The sequence below is a fragment of the Mauremys mutica genome, chromosome 3 (genome assembly GCF_020497125.1).
Source record: "Mauremys mutica isolate MM-2020 ecotype Southern chromosome 3, ASM2049712v1, whole genome shotgun sequence".
In the NCBI taxonomy this organism is placed as follows: domain Eukaryota; kingdom Metazoa; phylum Chordata; order Testudines; family Geoemydidae; genus Mauremys; species Mauremys mutica.
The window spans coordinates 188,209,608-188,230,503 of record NC_059074.1 but is presented as its reverse complement, the minus strand read 5'-3'; positions in this window follow the sequence as shown (position 1 = coordinate 188,230,503).

Sequence of the window (20,896 nt, the reverse complement as noted above, 5' to 3'; positions counted from 1 at the left end):
CTTCATAATCCCGGGCTTGGGTCTCAGGCAGGGCCATATACACAGCCTGCGCCTCCCCGGTGAGATAAGGGCCGAGCCGGAGGGCCCAGGTGGTCCATTCCCAACCGGCTCCCAGGGCCACCCGCTCAAAGGTGCCCAAAAAGGCATCGGGGTCATCGGCAGGGGCCATCTTACACAGGCCAAGGCCTGGAGTCCGGGCCCCATCCCCCACCACAGCAGGACTCACCAGACGCTGCAGGAGCTGCTGCTTCACCGCCGACTGCTTCTTGATGAAGTCCTGGAGGGCTTTTTGTTGCTCAGCTTGCCAGGCGAGGAGGGCCTGCCGCTCCACCTGGTGGGACTCCTTGAAAGACTACAGTGTCTTCCCCAGTTCGGACTGCTGCTCTGCGAGCCATTGCAGGGTGCCTTCCATACTCAGGCTGCCACACTGTGTCTATGGCTTGGATAACAAAGGATCCCGGACAAGCCCCCACGTGTAACCGGGTCCTTGCCTGGCCTGCCCCCCTGGTGCTCTGGGCTCCTTTAATAAAGCTCCGTCAGGCTTCTCCTTTGCAGCACCCGTGGTTTATTCACAGAATAGTTCCCACCACCAGCAATACTATATACAAACTTTACAGGCTTTTCTCCTCTTTACAGGGTTTCTCCCTTCTGTCTGGATACTAACCCTTCCCTGGCCATTCCCCGTCTGCACTGGCTGCCAGCCAGGCTTTATAGCTCCTTCCTGAGCAGGCCCACAGGTGCAGCCAGTTTCTGGGGCCAGGCACCAGCCTTCTCCCCAGCCCCAATCCATTTCCTCTGATTGAGGCTGGCTGAGCAGGGGCTGGTTAGGTGCTTCTGCAGCAGCACCCTGCTACACTCTGATATATTTAAAGAGAGCAATCATATCTCCTCTCAACCTTCTTTTGGTTAAGGAAAACAAACTGAGCTCCTCAAGTCTCTTTTCATACGACAGGCTTTCCATTCCTCGGATCATTCTAGTGGCCCTTCTTTGTACCCGTTCCAGTTTGAATTCATCCTTCTTAAACATGGGAGACCAAAACTGCACACAGTACTCCAAATGAGGTCTCACCAACGCCTTGTATAACGGGACTAGCACCTCCTTATCTCTACTAGAAATACCTCGCCTAATGCATCCCAAGACCGCATTAGCTTTTTTAACGGCCACATCACATTGCCGATTCATAGTCATCCTGCGATCAACCAGGACTCCGAGGTCCTTCTCCTCTTCCGTTACTTCCAACTGGTGCGTCCCCAGCTTATAACTAAAATTCCTGTTAGTCATCCCTAAATGCATAACCTTACACTTCTCACTATTGAATTTCATCCTATTACTAATACTCCAGTTTACAAGGTCATCCAAATCTCCCTGGAGGATATCCCGATCCTTCTCCGAATTGGCAATACCTCCCAACTTCGTGTCATCCGCAAACTTTATCAGCCCATTCCTACTTTTGGTTCCGAGGTCAGTGATAAATAGATTGAATAAGATCGGACCCAAAACTGAACCTTGAGGAACTCCACTGGTAACCTCCCTCCAACCCGACAGATCACCTTTCAATACGACCCGCTGCAGTCTCCCCTTTAACCAGTTCCTTATCCACCTCTGGATTTTCATTTCAATCCCCATCTTTTCCAATTTAACCAGTAATTCTTCATGCGGTACCATATCAAACGCCTTACTGAAATCAAGATATATTAGATCCACCGCATTTCCCTTGTCTAAAAAGTCTGTTACTTTCTCAAAGAAGGAGATCACGTTGGTTTGGCACGATCTACCTTTCGTAAAACCATGTTGTAATTTGTCCCAATTGCCATTGACCTCAAGGTCCGTAACTACTCTCTCCTTTAATATTTTTTCCATGACTTTGAATACTACAGATGTTAAACTAACAGGCCTGTAGTTACCCGGGTCACTTTTTTTCCCCTTCTTGAAAATAGGAACTATATTAGCTAATCTCCAGTCAAACGGTACAACCCCCAAGTTCAGAGATTCATTAAAAATTATCGCTAACGGGCTTGCAATTTCACTCGCCAATTCCTTTAATATTCTAGGATGAAGATTATCCGGGCTGCCTGATTTACTCCCGTTAAGCTGTTCAAGTTTGGCTTCTACCTCGGATACCGTAATTTCCAACCCCGTACCTTCATTCCCATCAGTCACTCTGCCACTATTCCTAAGCCCTTCATTATCCTTATTAAAGACCGAGGCAAAATATTAGTTTAGATATTGTGCCATGACTAGCTTATCCTTGATCTCCACTCCGTTTACAGTTTTAAGCGGTCCCACTTCTTCTTTCTTAGTTTTCTTCCTATTTATATGGCTAAAAAACCTTTTACTATTGGTATTAATTCCCTTCGCAAGGTCCATCTCTACCCGGCTTTTGGCTTTTCTCACTGCATCCCTACACCCCCTGACCTCAATAAGGTAGGTTTCTTTGCTGATCCCTCCCATCTTCCACTCCCTGTACGCTTTCTGTTTTTTCTTAATCACCCCTCTGAGACGCTTGCTCATCCAGCTCGGTCTAAAACTGCTACCTACGAACCATTTTCCCTTTCTTGGGATACAGGCCTCTGACAGCTCCTGCAACTTCAACCTGAAATAATCCCAGGCGTCTTCCGCCTTTAGATCCCTAAATATGTTAGTCCAATCCACTTCCCTAACTAGTCGCCTTAATTTCGTAAAGTTAGCCCTTTTGAAATCGTAAACCTTAGTCTCAGATGCAATTGTGTTTATCCTTCCATTTATTTTGAACCGAATTAGCTCATGATCACTCGAGCCAAGGTTGTCCCCTACAACCATTTCCTCAACAAGGTCCTCACTACTCACCAAAACCAAATCTAAAATGGCATCCCCCCTCGTCGGTTCAGTAACTACTTGATGAAGGAATTCATCAGCTATCACGTCTAGGAAAAGCTGAGCCCTATTATTATTACTAGCATTTGTTCCCCAATCTATATCCGGGAAGTTAAAGTCTCCCATGATCATACAGTTCCTATTAGTATTTACCTCCTTAAAAACATTAAAGAGTTCTCTATCCATATCCAGGCTAGATCCCGGCGGTCTATAGCACACCCCAATCACTATCCCAGGGGAGGCTCTAGTAGTTTTCTTCCCTAATGTGACCATTGCCCAAACAGACGCTGTATTATCCATTCCATTACTAGTTATTTCATTACAGTTTACCTCATTATTGACATACAATGCTACTCCCCCACCTTTACCTTTGTTTTGGTCTTTCCTAAACAGCACATACCCTTCCATACCTGTACTCCAGTCGTGACTACCGTTCCACCATGTTTCGGTTATTCCTACGATATCCGGTTTCAATTCTCGGACCAGGAGCTCCAATTCCTCCATTTTGTTACCTAGGCTTCTCGCATTGGTGAACAAACATCCTAATTTTTGCTGTTTGGCTTCTCTCACCTTTGTTACCCAATTTGGTAGGGACTCAGTACCACCAGTATGACCTATTGGTCTAGTATCCATCCCCCCACTCTTCATTACCTCCAAACCCCTCCCTCTGGATATATCCATTCTTATCCTGTTGTCCTCCCTCTCAATGTTTAAATTTGGCGTGGAGAGTGACTGGACATCTCCCAACCATCTCCCCTCAATTCCTAGTTTAAAGCTCTTTTGATCAGTTGAGCCAGCCTCCCTCCTAGAAGTCTATTTCCTTCCCTACTCAGGTGGAGCCCATCCCGTGAGAACAGTTCTCTGTCCCCGAAAGCCTCCCAGTGCCCATACATCCCAAAGCCCTCCTTATAGCACCACTCCCTGAGCCAACTATTTATCATCACAATCCTATCACCCCTTTGTCGCCCTTCCCTAGGGACAAATTGATCTTCTTGTGATTGGTAGATATGATTATCGCATTTTCCTGCGTGGGCTCCCTCAGTGTATTCATAACAGACTGCAGCTTATTAAAAAGCACTGCTGTTAATGTTTTACTGGCATAACTATCAGTGCTTACTTTATGGCTCTTTACAAGTCAAGTCACTAGTCCCCTGTCAGAGTTTGGAATAAATGTTAAGTTTTTTAAATGAATTTTAAGGTTCTTCATGGGTTTGCTCCATCACTCTGAACTTGTCCACTTGTATGTTCATGCTCATTATTTATACTTAGCAGGTGTTGGTCTGTTATAGGTTTCTAAATGTTGGCTTCATACAGTAAGGAGGGCTGGGAAGGTGTACTTTGGGTGTATTGTATTCTGTATATTGTTCCACAACTGTTAAATGGCTTTCCAACTGACAGTCAATGTACTACTATGTGTTAAACCACAATCCCCCACCCCTATATCTGGAAGTAGGGGTGAAGGACTGGGAGTGCAGGTGGTGTTCTCTTCAATCCTTCCAGTCCAGGGTAGGGGCTGAGGCAGAGACAGATGCATCCTGGAGGTGAATGCCTGGCTGCTAAGATGGTATTACTGGAGGCTTTGCTTCCTTGACCGTGGGATGCTGTTCCAGGAAGAAGGACTGCTAAGCAGAGATAGGGTCCACCTATCGAGGAAGGGGAAGAGCAGATTTGGATACAGACTGGCTAACCTAGTGATGAGGGGTTTAAAATAAGTTTGAAGGGGGCAGGTAACCAAAGCCCACAGGTAAGTCAAAAACATGGAGATGTGGGAAAAGGGTCAGACTTTGGGTGGAACATGGGCTGTTATAGAAGGGATAAAGGAGAGAAAAGACAGAAATGGAAGGGGAGGAAATTAAATCAGTATCTTGGATGTCTGTATAGGGAATAAGTAGGAAGAACTCAAAATGCTAGTAAATAAACACAACTATGACATCGTTGGCATCACAGAGACTTGGTGGGATAACACGCATGACTGGAATATTGGCATAGAAGGGTTCAGCTTATTCAGGAAGGACAGGCAGGGAAAAAAGGGAGGAGGTGTTGCCTTATATATTAAAAAAACTATACTCTTGGAGTGAGGTAGAGATGGAAATAGGAGGCAGACTTGTTGCAAGTCTCTGGGTAAGGATAAAAGGGGTAAAAAACAAGGGTGATGTCATGGTAGGGGTCTACTACAGACTAAACAGGAAGAAGAGGTTGATGAGGCTTTTTTTAAACAACTAACAAACTCACCCAAAGCACAGTACTTGATGGTGATGGGGGACTTCAACTACCCAGCCATCTGTTGGGAAAATAACACACCAGGACGCAGATTATCCAACAAATTCTTGGAAGGTATTGGAGATAATTTTTTATTTCAGAAGGTGGAGAAAGCTACTAGGGGAGAGGCTGTTCTAGATTTGATTTTGACAAATAGGGAGGAACTGGTTGAGAATTTGAAAGTGGAAGGCAGCTTGGGTGAAAGTGATCATGAAATGGTAGAGTTCATGATTATAAGGAATGGTAGGAGGGAGAACAGCAAAATAAAGACAATGGATTTCAAGAAGGCAGACTTCAGCAAACTCAGGGAGTTGGTAGGTAAGATCCCAACAAGAGCAAGCTATCCCACTGCATAGGAAAGATAGGAAGTATGGCAAGAGACCACTCTGGATTATCCAGGAGATCTTCAGTGATCTAAAAATCAAAAAAGAGTCATACAAAAAGTGAAAACTAGGTCAAATTACAAAGGATGAATATAAACAAATAACACAAGTACCGTATTGTTCCGAGTATAGGCCGCTCCTGATTATAAGCCGCACCCTTAAAGTTTGGTGCTATTTTAAAAAAATTAAATTTTTAACTTTTTTTAACAAAGAAAATATACACATTAGTAGAACAGTAAAACAGTATTTTATGTAATGAATAGGAAGACATGTACCAGTATTTTTAACACTTTTAACACTTTTGGTAGTCCTGCTTTTGAGGGCATATGTTACATACTCAGAAATATTGAAAACTATTTTGTAGTTATACTGTAAATAAAGAAGGGAAAAGGAATGGATAACAAGGAGACTGATGGGAACAGTTCTCACCCTCTCCCCTGTACAACAATCAACAACATTAGCAAATGTTCTTAGGGTTAGGAATCATGCCCCCCCCCCGAACTCCTGACCCATCCAACCCCCCGCGTTCCTTGACACCTCCCCCCACCCCAGGGACCCCTGCCCCATCCAACCACCCCTTCTCTTTGTCCCCTGACAGCCCCTGGAACCCTTGCCCCTGACTGCCTCCATCCCCTGATCCTTTCTAACTGCCCCACCAGGACCCTTGCCCCTATTCAATCCCCCTGTTCCCTGCCCTCTGACCCCCCCAACCCCTATCCACCCCCCACCCCGAAGTCCCCTGCCCTCTCTCCAACACCCCCTCCCTGCCCCCTTACTGCGCTGCCTGGATGTGGCTGGCGGCACTACAGTCCGGCCGCGGCTGGAGCTAGGAGCCCCGGGATGCTGGGCCGGGGCAGGAGTCACGCGGCCGGAGCCTGGAGCTGGAGGATGTGGCGGGAGCCGGACGGCCAGAGCCAGGTAGCTGGCCGGCCAGAGTAGGGCGGCCGGGAAGGGATGCGGTGCTGGGTCCGGAGCCGGGCGGCAGGGGACGCAGGGACGGGGACGGGCGATGTGGCGCCGGGCGGCGGGGGACGCGCGGCCGGGGACGGCGCCAGGCAGCGGAGGATGCGCGGCCGGGGCTGGCGCCGGGCGGCAGGGGATGTGCGGCCGGGCAGGGCCGCCCAGAGAATTCCGGGGGCCCAGGGTCTTCGGCGGGGGGGGGCCCCCTTCCATTCTGGGACCTGCCACTGAAGTGTCCCGAAGACCCACCGCGGGGCGCCCCCGCCGCCGAATTACCGCCGAAGCGGGACCCGCCGCTGAAGTGCAGCCCGGTCTTCGGCGGTAATTCGGCGGCGGGAGGCCCCGCCGCGGGTCTTCGGGGCACGTCGGCGGCGGGTCCTGGAACGGAAGGGCCCCCCGCCGCCGAATTACCGCCGAAGACCGGGCTGCACTTCAGCGACGGGTCCCGCTTGGGCGGTAACTCACCAGGTTACCCCCCCTCCCCACAGGCGAAGACCAGGAGCAGAGGAAGCTCCTGCGCCTGGCCCCGCAAGAGTTTTCCGGGCCCCCCGGAGCGAGTGAAGGACACCGCTCCGGGGGCCCCAAAAAACTCTCGTGGGGGCCCCTGCTGGGCCCGGGGGCAAATTGCCCCCTTCCCCCCCCCCGGGCGGCCCTGAGGCCGGGGCCGGCGGAGGCGGGTACACGGGGCTGGAGCCAGGCGGCGGGGGAGGCGGGGATGTGGCCGGGTTGGAGCCGGGTGGCAGGGGAGGCGGGGACGTGGCCGGAGGAGGCGGGCCTGGGGCCGGGGTGGGGATGTGGCCGGGGCTGGAGCCGGGCGGTGCGAGGCCAGGGCCGGTGGAGGCGGGTACGCGGGGCCGGCGGTGGGGGTGGCGGGGACACGGCTGGGGCAGCCCAGAGCCCTCTGAGTCCTGGCCGCGGCTGGGATTTAAAGGGCTCTGAGCTCCCCGCCGCGGCGCGCAGCCCAGAGCCCTCTGATTCCCCGCCGCGGCTGGGATTTAAAGGGCTCTGGGCTCCCCGCCGCGGCGGGCAGCACAGAGCCCTCTGATTCCCCGCTGCAGCTGGGATTTAAAGTATTTTTATTGGTTTTTTTTTTTCAAGATCCCGATTATAGGCCGCACCCCTAATTTAAAGACTTAAATTAGGGGAAAAAAGTGCGGCCTATACTCGGGACAATACGGTAATTAGGATGAAATTCAAAAACGACAAATGCAAAGTACTCCATTTAGGAAGGAACAAGCAGTTGCACACATACAAAATGGGAAATGACTACCTAGGAAGGAGTATTGCAGAAAGGGATTTGAGTCATTGTGAACTACAAGCTAAATATGAGTCAACAGTATAACGCTGCTGCAAAAAAAAGGAAAAATCATTCTGGGATGTATTAGCAGAGTGTTGTAAGCAAGACACGAGAAGTAATTCTTCTGCTCTACTCTGCGCTGATTAGACCTCAACTGGAGTATTGCGTCCAGTTCTGGGCGCCACATTTCAGGAAAGATGTGGACAAATTGAAGAAAGTCCAGAGAGGAGCAACAAAAATGATTAAAGGTCTAGAAAACATGACCTATGAGGGAAGATTGAAAAAAACTGGGTTTATTTAGTCTGGAAAAAAGAAGGCTGAGAGGGGACAGGCTAACAGTGTTCAAGTACATAAAAGGTTGTTGCAGGGAGGAGGGAGAAGAATTGTTCTTCTTAACCTCTGAGGACAGGACAAGAAGCAATGGGCTTACACTGCAGCAAAGGAGGTTTAGGTTGGACATTACAAAAAAACTCCTGTTGGGGTGGCTAAGCACTGGAATAAATTGCCTAGGGAGATTCTGGAATCTCCATCATTGGAGATTTTTAAGAGCAGGCTAGATAAACACCTGTCAGGGATGGTCTAGATAATACTTAGTCCTGCCATGATCAGGGGACTGGACTAGATGATCTCTCGAGGTCCCTGCCAGTCCTATGATTCTGTGAATATACCTACTGATGCAAGGAAATTCAGTTAAGGATGATACTCCATTATTAACTCACTTGAGTTGTGCCTACATATTGCAGTACACATTATATTATGTATACCAAGAATCCTGCAATAGGTAAACAAAAGCAGGAGGCTTCAGCCTTCACTGTGAATGTCTTTTATGTTCTCTGAGGCCTGGTCTACACTACGCATTAAAACCAAATTTAGCAGCGTTAAACCGATTTAACCCTGCACCCGTCCACACAATGAGGCCCTTTATATCGATATAAAGGCCTCTTTAAACCGGTTTCTGTACTCCTCCCCGACGAGAGGAGTAGCGCTGAAATCGGTATTGCCATATTGGATTAGGGTTAGTGTGGCCGCAAATTGACGGTATTGGCCTCTGGGAGCTATCCCACAGTGCACCATTGTGACCGCTCTGGAAAGCATTCTGAACTCGGATGCACTGGCCAGGTAGACAGGAAAAGCCCCTCGAACTTTTGAATTTCATTTCCTGTTTGGCCAGCGTGGAGAGCTCATCAGCACAGGTGACCACGCAGAGCTCATCAGCACAGGTAACAATTCAGTCTCCTGAGAATCGAAAAAGAGCTCCAGCATGGACTGCACGGGAGGTACTGGATCTGATCGCTGTATGGGGAGAGGATTCTGTGCTAACAGAACTCTGTTCCAAAAGACGAAATGAAAAAACATTTGAAAAAATTTCCAAGGCCATGATGCAGAGAGGCCACACCAGGGACTCAGTTCAGTGCCATGTGAAAGTTGAAGAGCTCAGACAAGCCTACCGGAAAACCAAAGAAGCAAACGGAAGGTCCGAGGCAGGGCCGAAAACATGCCGCTTCTACGCTGAGCTGCATGCAATTTTAGGGGGGTCTGCCACCACTACTCCACCCCTGTCCGTGGATTTCGAGGTGGGGGTGGTAATCGCAGCCATGGCTGAGGATTCTGTGGACGGGGAAGATGAGGAGGAGGAAGAGGAGGACGAGCTTGCAGAGAGCACACAGCACTCCGTTCTCCCCAACAGCCAGGAGATTTTTCTCACCCTGACGGAATTACCCTCCTAGCCCTCCCAAGCAACTATCCCAGACAATGAAGCCAGGGAAGGGACCTCTGGTGAGTGTACCTTGTAAATATAAGACATGGTTTGAAAGCAAGCGTTTTTTAATGATTAATTTGCCCTGAGGACTTGGGATGCATTCGCGGCCAGTACAGTTATTGGAAAAGTCTGTTAACATGTCTGGGGATGGAGCGGAAATCCTCCAGGGACATCTCCATGAAGCTCTCCTGGAGATACTCCAAAAGCCTTTGCAGAAGGTTTCTGGGCAGGGCAGCCTTAATCCATCCTCCATGGTAGGACACTTGACCACGCCATGCATGTAGCAAGTAATCTGGTATCATTGCATGACAAAGCCTAGCTGCGTATGGTCCCGGTGTTTGCTGGCATTCAAGCAACATCCGCTCTTTATCTCACTGTGTTATCCTCAGGAGAGTGATATCGTTCATGGTAACCTGGTTGAAATCCAGGAATTTAATTAAGGGGACAGAGATGGGCATTCCTACTGGGCTGTTTGCCTGTTGCTTAGAAGAAATCCTTCCTTGCAGGTAGCCAAGCAGGGGGATGGGGGGGGTGATTGGCGCTGAGCTTTTTCGCATTTGGCTAGTAGGGATCTTCCCTGCTACCAGCCATGCGGTGGGGGGAGGGGGGTGTTTAGCAGTGATCTTCCATGATACCAGCCATGCGGTGGGGGGAGGGGTAAAGCGATCATCCCAGAGAATTGGATGGGGGGATAGTTTCTGCTGCTGCATGTTAACAGGAAAGCAGCAGCACTGAATGGGCTTTGCTTGCTATTTGGTAAAGGAGGGTGCTGGATATATGAAGGCTGCAGAAGCTGAAAGACAATGGCTTACCATGACCGCATGCAAGCCGAATTCTGCTGCCCGGACCTGCGTCTGTGAGATCTCTAACACCAGAGCCGCAGGCACTCAATATTAAGATGTAAAATGCGACCTTGTAGTGAAATCACATGTGCTATATAAGGTGAATAGTGTTGTTCACCGTGAAAGAGTGTAAGCATTGTTCTGTAAAATGTATCTTTTAAAATACTTCTCTCCCTTTTTTCCCTCCCTCATGCCACTGCAAATTTTTCAAGCCTCCCTACTCCATCCCGAAGGCTATCTCAGATAAGGCGGTGGAAAAAAAAGACACGAGACGAAATGTTCTCGGAAATCATGGAAGTGACCCACAATGAAAGAGCTCATCTGAATGAGTGGAAGGATGTGGTATCAAATTACAGGAAAGATGCCAGTGAACGTGAGGACAGGAGGGACGCTCGAGATGAGAGGTGGCGGCAGGAAGATCAGAGGTGTAGGCAGGAAGATCAGTGGTGGCGGGATGCAACTCTGGGGCTGCTGTGTGATCAAACTGACATGCTCCGGCGTCTGGTGGAGCTTCAGGAACGGCAGCAGGATCACAGAGTGCCGCTGCAGCCCCTGTATAACCGCCCTCACCCCTCACCATGTTCCACATCCTCCTCACCCAGACGTGTAAGAACGCGTGGGGGGAGGCTCCGTGCACCCGCCCACTCCACCCCCGTGGACAGCCCAACCAAAAGGCTGTCATTATTGTGAAATTTTTTTAGTGGCCTTTTCCTTCCCTCCTATCCTCCTCCCAAACCACACCCGGGCTACCTTGTCAGTTCTCTCCCTCTTTTTATAATGAATTAATAAAGAATACATGATTTTTAAACGAGAGTGACTTTATTTCCTTAAGCAAGCTGTAATCGAAGGGGGAGGGTGGGTTGCTTACAGGGAATGAGTCAATCAAGGAGGGGGGCGTTCATCAAGGGGAAACAAACACAGCAGTCACACCCTACCCTGGCCAGTGATGAAACTCGTTTTCAAAGCTTCTCTGATGCGCACTGCTTCCTGGTGTGCTCTTCTAATCGCCCTGGTGTCTGGCTGCGCGTAATCAGCGGCCAGGTGATTTGCCTCAGCCTCCCACCCCGCCATAAAGGTCTCCCCCTTACTCTCACAGAGATTGTGGAGCACACAGCAAGCAGCAGTAACAACGGGGACATTGGTTTGGCTGAGGTCTGAGCGAGTCAGTAATGTGCGCCAGTGCGCCTTTAAACGGCCAAATGCACATTCTACCACCATTCTGCACTTGCTCAGCCTGTAGTTGAACAGCTCCTGACTACTGTCCAGGCTGCCTGTGTATGGCTTCATGACCCATGGCATCAAGGGGTAGGCTGGGTCCCCCAGGATAACGACAGGCATTTCAACATCCCCAACTGTTATTTTCTGGTCTGGGAAGTAATTCCCTTGCTGCAGCCGTTTAAACAGAGTAGTGTTCCTGAAGATGCGAGCGTCATGAACCCTTCCCGGCCATCCCACGTGGATGTTGGTGAAACGTCCCTTGTGATCCACCAGTGCTTGCAGCACCATTGAAAAGTACCCCTTGCGGTTTACGTACTGGGTGGCCTGGTGCTCCGGTGCCAAGATAGGGATATGGGTTCCATCTATCGCCTCACCACAGTTAGGGAATCCCATTGCAGCAAAGCCATCCACTATGACCTGCACATTTCCCACAGTCACAACCTTTCGTAGCAGCAGCTTAGTGATTGCTTTGGCTACTTGCATCACAGCAGACCCCACAGTAGATTTGCCCACTCCAAATTGATTCCCGACTGACCGGTAGCTGTCTGGCGTTGCAAGCTTCCAGAGGGCTATTGCCACTCGCTTCTCAACTATGAGGGCTGCTCTCGTCTTGGTATTCTGGCGTTTCAGGGCAGGGGAAAGCAAGTCACAAAGTTCCATGGAAGTGCCCTTACGCATGCGAAAGTTTCGCAGCCACTGGGAATCGTCCCAAACCTGCAAAACTATGCGGTCCCACCAGTCTGTGCTTGTTTCCCGGGCCCAAAATCGGCGTTCAATGGCTAGAACCTGCCCCATTACCATCAGGATCTCCAAAGTGCAGGGGCCTGTGGTTTGAGAGAATTCTGTGTCCATGTCCTCATCACTCTCGTCGCCACGCTGCCGTAGCCGCCTCCTCCTCAACTGGTTTTGCAGGTCCTGGTTCAGCATAGACTGCACGAGAATGCGCGAGGTGTTTACAACGTCCATGATTGCTGTCTTGAGCTGAGCAGGGTCCATGCTTGGTGTGCTATGGCGTTTGCACAGTTCACCCAGGAAAAAAGGCGCGAAACGGTTGTCTGCTGCTTTCACGGCGGGAGGGGTGAGGCTGTACCCAGAACCACCCGCGACAATGTTTTTTGCCCCATCAGGCACTGGGATCTCAACCCAGAATTCCAAGGGGCGGGGGAGACTGCGGGAACTATGGGATAGCTATGGGATAGCTACCCACAGTGCAATGCTCCAGAAATCGACACTAGCCTCGGTACATGGATGCACACTGCCGAATTAAAGTGCTTAGTGTGGCCGCGTGCACTCGACTTTATACAATCTGTTTTACAAAATCGGTTTATGTAAAATCGGAATAATCCCGTAGTGTAGACATACCCTGAATTAGATCATTTGTGATTTTACTCTTTCCACTCTTAAAAAATGTTGTTATAAATGTTCACTGAGAATATATGAATTGGTATTGAAATGCCTTCAGTGATCTCTTGTATAAATACACACAATTCTTGGAGAGTTTGTAAAATGTGTGTTATTCATAATAAACTGCATTGGTCTATCAGGCAAATAGGTACTGCAAATTGTAAAATGCACATTATTTGCCTAAGTGTTAAACTCTGTCAAAGTTATGGTCTGTGTTATAAATATGTATTTTCTCTATTTTTATACACATTAACATGGTAGAGGATAAGCACTGTTGTGGAGTGGTGGATTGTTATGATTTAATCACAATATAGAGCCTGTGGACAACAGTGTATCAATACAGAGTATGGGATATAATAATCAGCATATTTTTCCCCAGCCTGTTCTAGTTTCTGCTGCTTCTGCAATCTCCAGGGAAATGATCCAAAGCTTACTGAAGTCAATGGAAAGATTCCAATTAACTTAAGTGGGCTTTGGATTAGGCTCCAGGTAGCCAAAATAGTGATTTCGGCCCATACTGTGCCTAGGGAGAGAGGAAAAGGAAACAGCACAGTTCCCTAGCTGTCCTGGATCCTCCTGTTGGTTCTGTGCAGACACAGCAGGGGACATGTGTGCAAGGAGCTGCCCTTCAGGAATCCAGGAGCTGCCTAGAAAGCAGCTAAAATTTATGACTTCACAAAAAAATCCACACAACTTGAGTGGTCTGGATACCATTATATTCTGGTAATTGCATTTGTTAGGGTTACCAGGTTCTATCTTAAAAACCCATTTTAAGGTTTTCTGTGATAACTCCCCTGCACTAAGCTTTGCTTCAGACTCAAGCTTGAATAGCAAGTCAAAGCCTAAAAGCAAATTTGTTTTCAGATTTTTCCAAAAAAGGTCAGATCAGCTGTTTCAAATGTATACAAATTCAGAAATGTAAAAATACCATTTAAGATTTTTTTGTTTGTGTAACTCATAAAAAGCTAAGCTTTAAAAAATAAAAAGTATTACGGACTATACAATCCTAATCACTTCTGATAGTCTGAAAACCATGTTTTTCAAAGAGGTGTTTTTATTTCTCTCCCCTTTTTCCCCAGAAATAGGTCTTACTTTGCCAATGCCACAGTCATTTATTCAGATCCTCAAACATCTTTCCATCTCTCATTTTGGCCATATTGTTTTCTCAAATATGGTGCTCATCTCGCCAGTGCTGCTTGCTGTGCTTTTCCCTGATGTTTCCTGATGCTAATTCTTATTACAGTCTCATATTGTCATTCATGTAAGGTCACTATTTACTGGCATATTCTGTGGGCAACTATTAGTGCTTTTTATGGTTCCTACCTGTCTACATTGTGGCATTGGAGAGCAGTGACATGTTCTAAAATGGAAAGAAGCCACAATGCAGCCCCCACAAGAATCTGGGGGATATTGTTTACTATTCAGCTATTCAGACAGTGTTTAGGCCACTGCATTGTGTTATTTTATTTATCATGTTACTTTCCTTCTTATCATTGTGATACATACAAGAGCTGAGATTGGCTGTCATTTGCCAACAAGATTTGTTACATTTGTTGTCAATGGCCTACGTGCTGTTTTGACAATAACTGTCCTGCTTACTTGTCTTCTATGCTCACTCATAGGACATGATGGCTGATTTAAATGATCTTTCTAACAGTGCTACTTACCAGTATCTGTTAGCTGAATTTGATAACTCCAGTTTGGGTAAGGTATTATTTATTTATTTGAATTTTTACTACATTGTAAGAAAAGAGTACCAATTCAGTGCACTGAGCTAAAATGACCACCTTTTTTTTATAGCAGTAAAAATATAAAACAGATCTTCCACATACCCCAGGATCAAATGAAATAATCCAACAACATGAATATAACAGAAAATAGTTACTGCCACACAGTGTTTTAGCCTGCTCCCCTGAAGTAAATGGCAACATTTCCTATTGACTTCAATGGGAGCAGGTTCAACCCTCAAATCACCACCCAAGTCCCACTCTACCTGCCCTATCAATTGCCCATCTTCTTATAGGAAAGGACTTTGTAATATATCTTGAAGGCTAAAAAATTTAGGCTCTTATGGACCAGGAGGAAAGCACTTTCTAAGGGTCCAGGGCTATAAGGATTTAAATATAAAAAAGACTGGAGGCATCTGAAGATGAAGGATACTGGGGACCATCTGATAGTAGTGGTATCGGGATATTTTGGTTTATCTAATTCCTTCCTCCCAGTGAATAGCTGGACAGCAGCTGGGTTGGAAAATCCTGGTGGACATCCAGAACTGTGTCCTTCATTCTATTAATATGGCAAGTCTCGGATTGTCAGAGGAAGAATTTTATGTCAAGGAGGCTCTCAGGGCCAAGCAAGCTGCTCCCTTTCTCTTCTCTACCCCTAGCTCAGTATGTATAACATCTAGACATCATTACTCTTTTAAGGATGTAGAATTACAAGGAAACACCTTTGCTTTCCTGAATAGTTACTGGATTATTGTAATCCCTTATTTTCTATGGTTCCTGTTTATATTAACTCTAGGATAAAGCTCAGTCACTACATAAGAGATTACATCCTCTATAAACATAGCTATCTCATCAGCTCAGTCCTATTTTAAAACTAGAGCTGGTTGGAAAATAGTATTTTCTGTGAAAAATTTCTAAAGAAACAAAAAAACAAAAACAAAAAAAAAGGAGGTCATCTCTAACTTTTTCATGACTCTTTTTTGGTTGTGTTTTACTTCAGAACAAAAATTGCTTTTGAAAACCAAAACTTTAGTTTCATTTTCAAAAACTGAAAAATATGTGGTTTATGAAAAAAATGGAAAGTTTTGAAATAAAAAGTTAAAACTGGAGAGAGACCATTTTTATTAAAAAATTGTTTTTGAATGTAAAATGTTGACCACCTCTACTTTAAAACTCAGAAGTGGCTTCCTGTAGGGGTATGTCTACACTACCCATCGGATCAGTGGGCAGCGATCAATCCAGCGGGGGTCAATTAGACGCGATAAATTGACCCCCGAGTGCTCTCTCATCGACTCCTGTACTCCACTGCTGTGAGAAGCACAGGCAGAGTCGATGGGGGAGCCACAGTTGAGTAAGTCGCGTAACTTGGATCGATTCCCCCACCTCACCCCCATAGTGTAGACCAAGCCTAAGATAAGCAGAGTTGTGTAGAGATATTAAAGACTTATAAGAGTGGCACACCTAACTAGTTGCCTTCTTTCATTAGATGTTTCCAGGTTCATGTTAAAATCAGAACACATATTTAGTGTATCCCAGTTACAAACTTGGGGAAATGGGTGCTACAGCATTTGGACTATGCCCTTGGACTATAGATTTTTCCATCTATTACTGTTCAAAATGTCAGTCAGTATTGACATTCAAAAGCAGATTGACTACATTCTCAGAGATTTGCATCACACCTTTGGGGGTTGCCTGGAAATACCACATACTCTTGTTCTACTTTCTGTGGCCTTTTGTGGCTCCCTGCTTCTTCAGCTGGGATGCACTGATAAACTTTCTGCGCTTACTTCCATGTACAATTATTATATGGCCATAGTCATGTAAGACCTGAAATAGGCCATTTTACCACCTAGATAGAGAATTAGGCACATATCAACAAATGGAGCACAGGCACACATAAATTCTTAAAAGGGTAATTCAAGCACGAACGAGGCTGCTGTGTGCACTTGGATATGCTTAATGTTTGAACACTGTGGCATGACCAAGAGTTTAGGTGCCCAATAGGGAGTTTATAAGAAGAAACACCATAACTAAAATTAGGCACTGAAAAGATAAGTCCTTCCAACACACACCTAAATTGTCAGAGCTGGACAGGAATTTTCTAAGTTTTTTGTCAGAAAATGTTTATTCATCAAAGCTGAAGCTGTTTGAGAGCCAGGGTCTGTTCTAATGCATCTCCTGATTTGAAAAATTAAAGTTTCACAATTGTCAAACTTTCCATTTTTACATTTTTGAAATAAAAAAAGTTTCATTTGTCTTTTCAGAATGATTTGTTTAGAAATTTCAGTTAATGTATACCAAAAGCTTACAAATTAAAAAAAAAAGTTGAAGTGAAACATTTCAAAATAAAATGTTTCAATTGACCTGAATTTTTGTGTTTTTTTAAATCAGTTCATGACAATGAGATTTTAACTTTTTGTCCTGTTTTGATATGGGGAAAAATCTTGAATTCTCAGACTCTTGCAGAATGGGAAAACAATTTCTCCCCCAGCTCTAGTCTTTAGGCACTCACCCAAGTTTCTCCTTGGCAGCAGATCAGTGCTAGATAGGCTGTCTGAGAGAGAAAGATACCTTCTGATAGAGGGAAAGGGTCAGTGCCAGATAATGTGTTAGGTGTGCTATTTTAATGCAAAATTGAATTTTACAATATCTAAAACTTTAACTTACATACTGAGGAGCCAGAAGAAAGTGTAAGCCACACTAGCATAGACTCCCATCCCATCAGTGAAATGCTTGTAAGGAGGAATCAGGGAGTTTTACTAAATTTAAGGGAGTTGGGTGCAAAAGAGCCCAATCTTACACATAGTTGTTGAAGCTGGGCCATTCACTTTTGTGAATTTTCTTCTAATTTACACTCCTATAAAAATAGCCAAATCAGGCCCATAATGTTCCAAAACACTAACATGGGACACCAGTCCAACAGCATCTGCTTGTGTTTTTGTAAAAATTGGGTTCTGGTAATGTATTGCAATAGAACCCTACAAGTCTGCAGTAATGATGCACACAGATCATGAGGGAGGGGCTTTTTCCTATGGTATTTGGAGTCACTTCACTTTTAAATGATGCTAAGTGGGAAATTAGTGTTATCCCTCAAAGTGCATGAGATTGTCACAGTTTGGGGGCTAATAATATAAAATTGATATTAAAATAATATTACTTGATTGAGTTTTGCAGTTCATATTTAGTTTTCAAATTACTTGAGTCGAAAGTCATAAGAAATAATAAAAAACCATTCAAAGCTGCTAAAGCAAATTAAGGTTTACTAGTCCTTTGAAAGACAAATGATCCAAATGCTGTAATGTAGGGAGGGCAGTAAAAATGTTCCTGACATTTACTATACGTTTAAAATAGCAATTGTTCTAGGATGCCATATATTGAACATACTTAATATTTTCCCCCCAATTTCTGTTTAGGTGATGGCTCTTTTTATTTTTAAGAAAGGTCTTTTTTAGCTATATTTAAGTTTTTGCAATATGAGAATTTCTAGATTACTGTAGAGAGGCTACTGGAGTCAGTGCATACTAACCCCTAAAATTTAACATGTGTATGTACTATGTAACAATGGCCTATGTCATATGAATGGAGCCAGAAAATAAAAATCTGTCTTTTTACCATCACTCTGGCAGGTCTAACTTTTATTTCATAGTATCAGAAGCCAAAAGAAAAGAAAGCAAATGAAGGCACCAGAATTACTCATAGTGGAAAGGAAAATGTCAGAGAACTAGAGGAGGCAGCAACATTCCCAAGTTTTCCTGGAAGTATTTCAGAGAAATCCAAGAGGTGCATATATTCTGTACAGTCGCAGGCCCAGAGGCTTCAGATATCTGCTGTACCAGGTTTTCCAGTAGGACCCTGAAGAGGTTTGCAAATGGCAAGATAATCATTTAAAATTTCACAAATACTCTGACATGCACAAAAAGTCACTTGGGAAAGGCAGAGGAAACAAGCAAGGTGAGACCATTGACCATGGTGTTACATAGATGTGTAACAAAACTAAATCCTTTGGATCTGAATAGTTAACATACAGACCAATTAGTAGAGCTGGCCAAAATTTTCAAATCAAAAGGATTTTCATCACAAAATGGCTTTTTCTTTTTTTCTTTCTTTTTTCTTTTAAACTGATTATTTTTGTGAAAAATTTACACCTTTTCTACAATTTTTTTAAAATTTATTTTATCAGTGTATAGAAAATATTATGCAATGGTTAAATTTCTCTTTTACAAAACAAAAATAAATGGTAAACAAAGATAGTAATTTCAATAACTTTCAATTAAAATGGGATAAAATGTGAAAAAATTGAAAATGAAAAATGGGTGTGTTGACCCCTATGACTTAAAAACAAATTAGAAATTTCAAATATTTTTTAACCTGCTACACTAATTAGAGACTAAATTATATGTGGTGTAAGTAAAAACCACAAAGTAACGTTGCTGGATGAAGTGGATTTGATGCGGCAAAGAACAGTGAATATTTGTAAGACTAATGAAAAATTATTTGCAAATGAAAGGGTGAAAGAACTGAATTGCAACTAAATAAAAATGCATACTACTGCATAGAAACAAAATTCATGGTTAAATAGAGGCCAGTTTTGTTTGTAACCAATGTGGAGGCAATCACAACATGATAGAAAGGTGTTGAGCACAAGGACTGCACAATATTGACAACCTCAAACATTCAAAAAACATGAATAAGTCAACAAAAAATCATGAAACTGGCACAAAAATCAGATTTTAAAACTAATACATTTGGAGTTCTTGCTATTTATCTGCTAGCGTTGGAGATTTAGAATTAATGTTTTCAAGCTATTATCCACAACCACAAAAGCTAGCAACTTACTCTTTTTAATGAATGCTATGATTCTCAGATAAGAACCTTGATTCCAAGAGCTAGGCCTTTAAAAATACACCAAAGATCATAACAGTCATAGTTGGCAACACTGGCTGTTAATATCATGCATGCAATGAAAACAACATCTTTGCACAATTGTGTTGCTGTGAGTAACAATTGCAGACATACTCATGAATGTTTTTTTGTTTTGTATACAAGTAGAGGACAAAGCAGTGATCATCATGCAGAAACAGAGGTAGTTGTTCTGTTTCTAAATAAGTGTACAGTGCACGGCCCTGCAACAGAATGGTTGGTGACAATGGAAATAAATGAACAAAACACCAGTTTCACAATACATATTGGAGACAAGTACAATGTAATAATGGAAAACATATACAGAAATATTAGTGACTGCCCAGTGTTAAAATAGAAAACTCAGCTTGTTTCATACAATGGGCACATAAGCCTGGGAGGCAATGCCCGGCTAGCATGTTTGTATAGACACCACTTGGTAGAGTTTTGAACAATGGAACAGGAAATTTCATTTGTGCTTGGGTCTAAGAGCAGTCTACAAATGCAGATGATCAAACTTTTTCATTTACAGATATAGAAGATAGTAGTGAATTTGATGATGTTTTTAAACAGATAGGGATGCAGTAAGGATATTATACATCACACTGCTGTAGAAGGGAATGTGCTCTCAAAAGTATATGCACCACATAAAGTACCATTAATACTAAGAGAGAGAGAGAGTAAAAGCGGAACTTCACTAGATGAGAAAATTGGATGTTACTTGAGTGAATTCAGATAAAAACGGAATGGGGTAACGGTATGGTTACTACAAACAAGTTAAAAAATTGTAGAGATTGGAAAGATACGAATAAGCCATTAATGAAAGCACTATCCCAGGAGAATAGTTAAGGTGATCTTGTCTAGACTTCAAAATGCAAGAGAGAGTTTTCAGTTTTGGATGCAAGCCAAGGGTTTTGGCAGGTCCAGTTCTACACAGAATGTGCAAAATGCTGCGCCTTCAACTGTTTTGGCAGATATGAGTAAAAGTGAGCATCTTTTCAGGATTCTCTCAGCATCTGAGTTTTAAGAACATATCATTTCTCAGATATTTGAGGATCTAGATGGGATAGAAGTAACTGCTGCTGATCTGAAGTTATAATGATCAACTCCACAATTAGAAGAAACCTAATGTTCTCTATGCCAGCGAAAAGAACTTTAAATTGAACAGAAATAAATTCTAGATTAGGCTGAATTAGTTTAATTATATTAGACACATAGTCAGTGACAAAGGAGTTTGACTTAATCTAATAAATGAGAATTGTAACAATGGAAAGACACAGAACCAAGGAGCCCT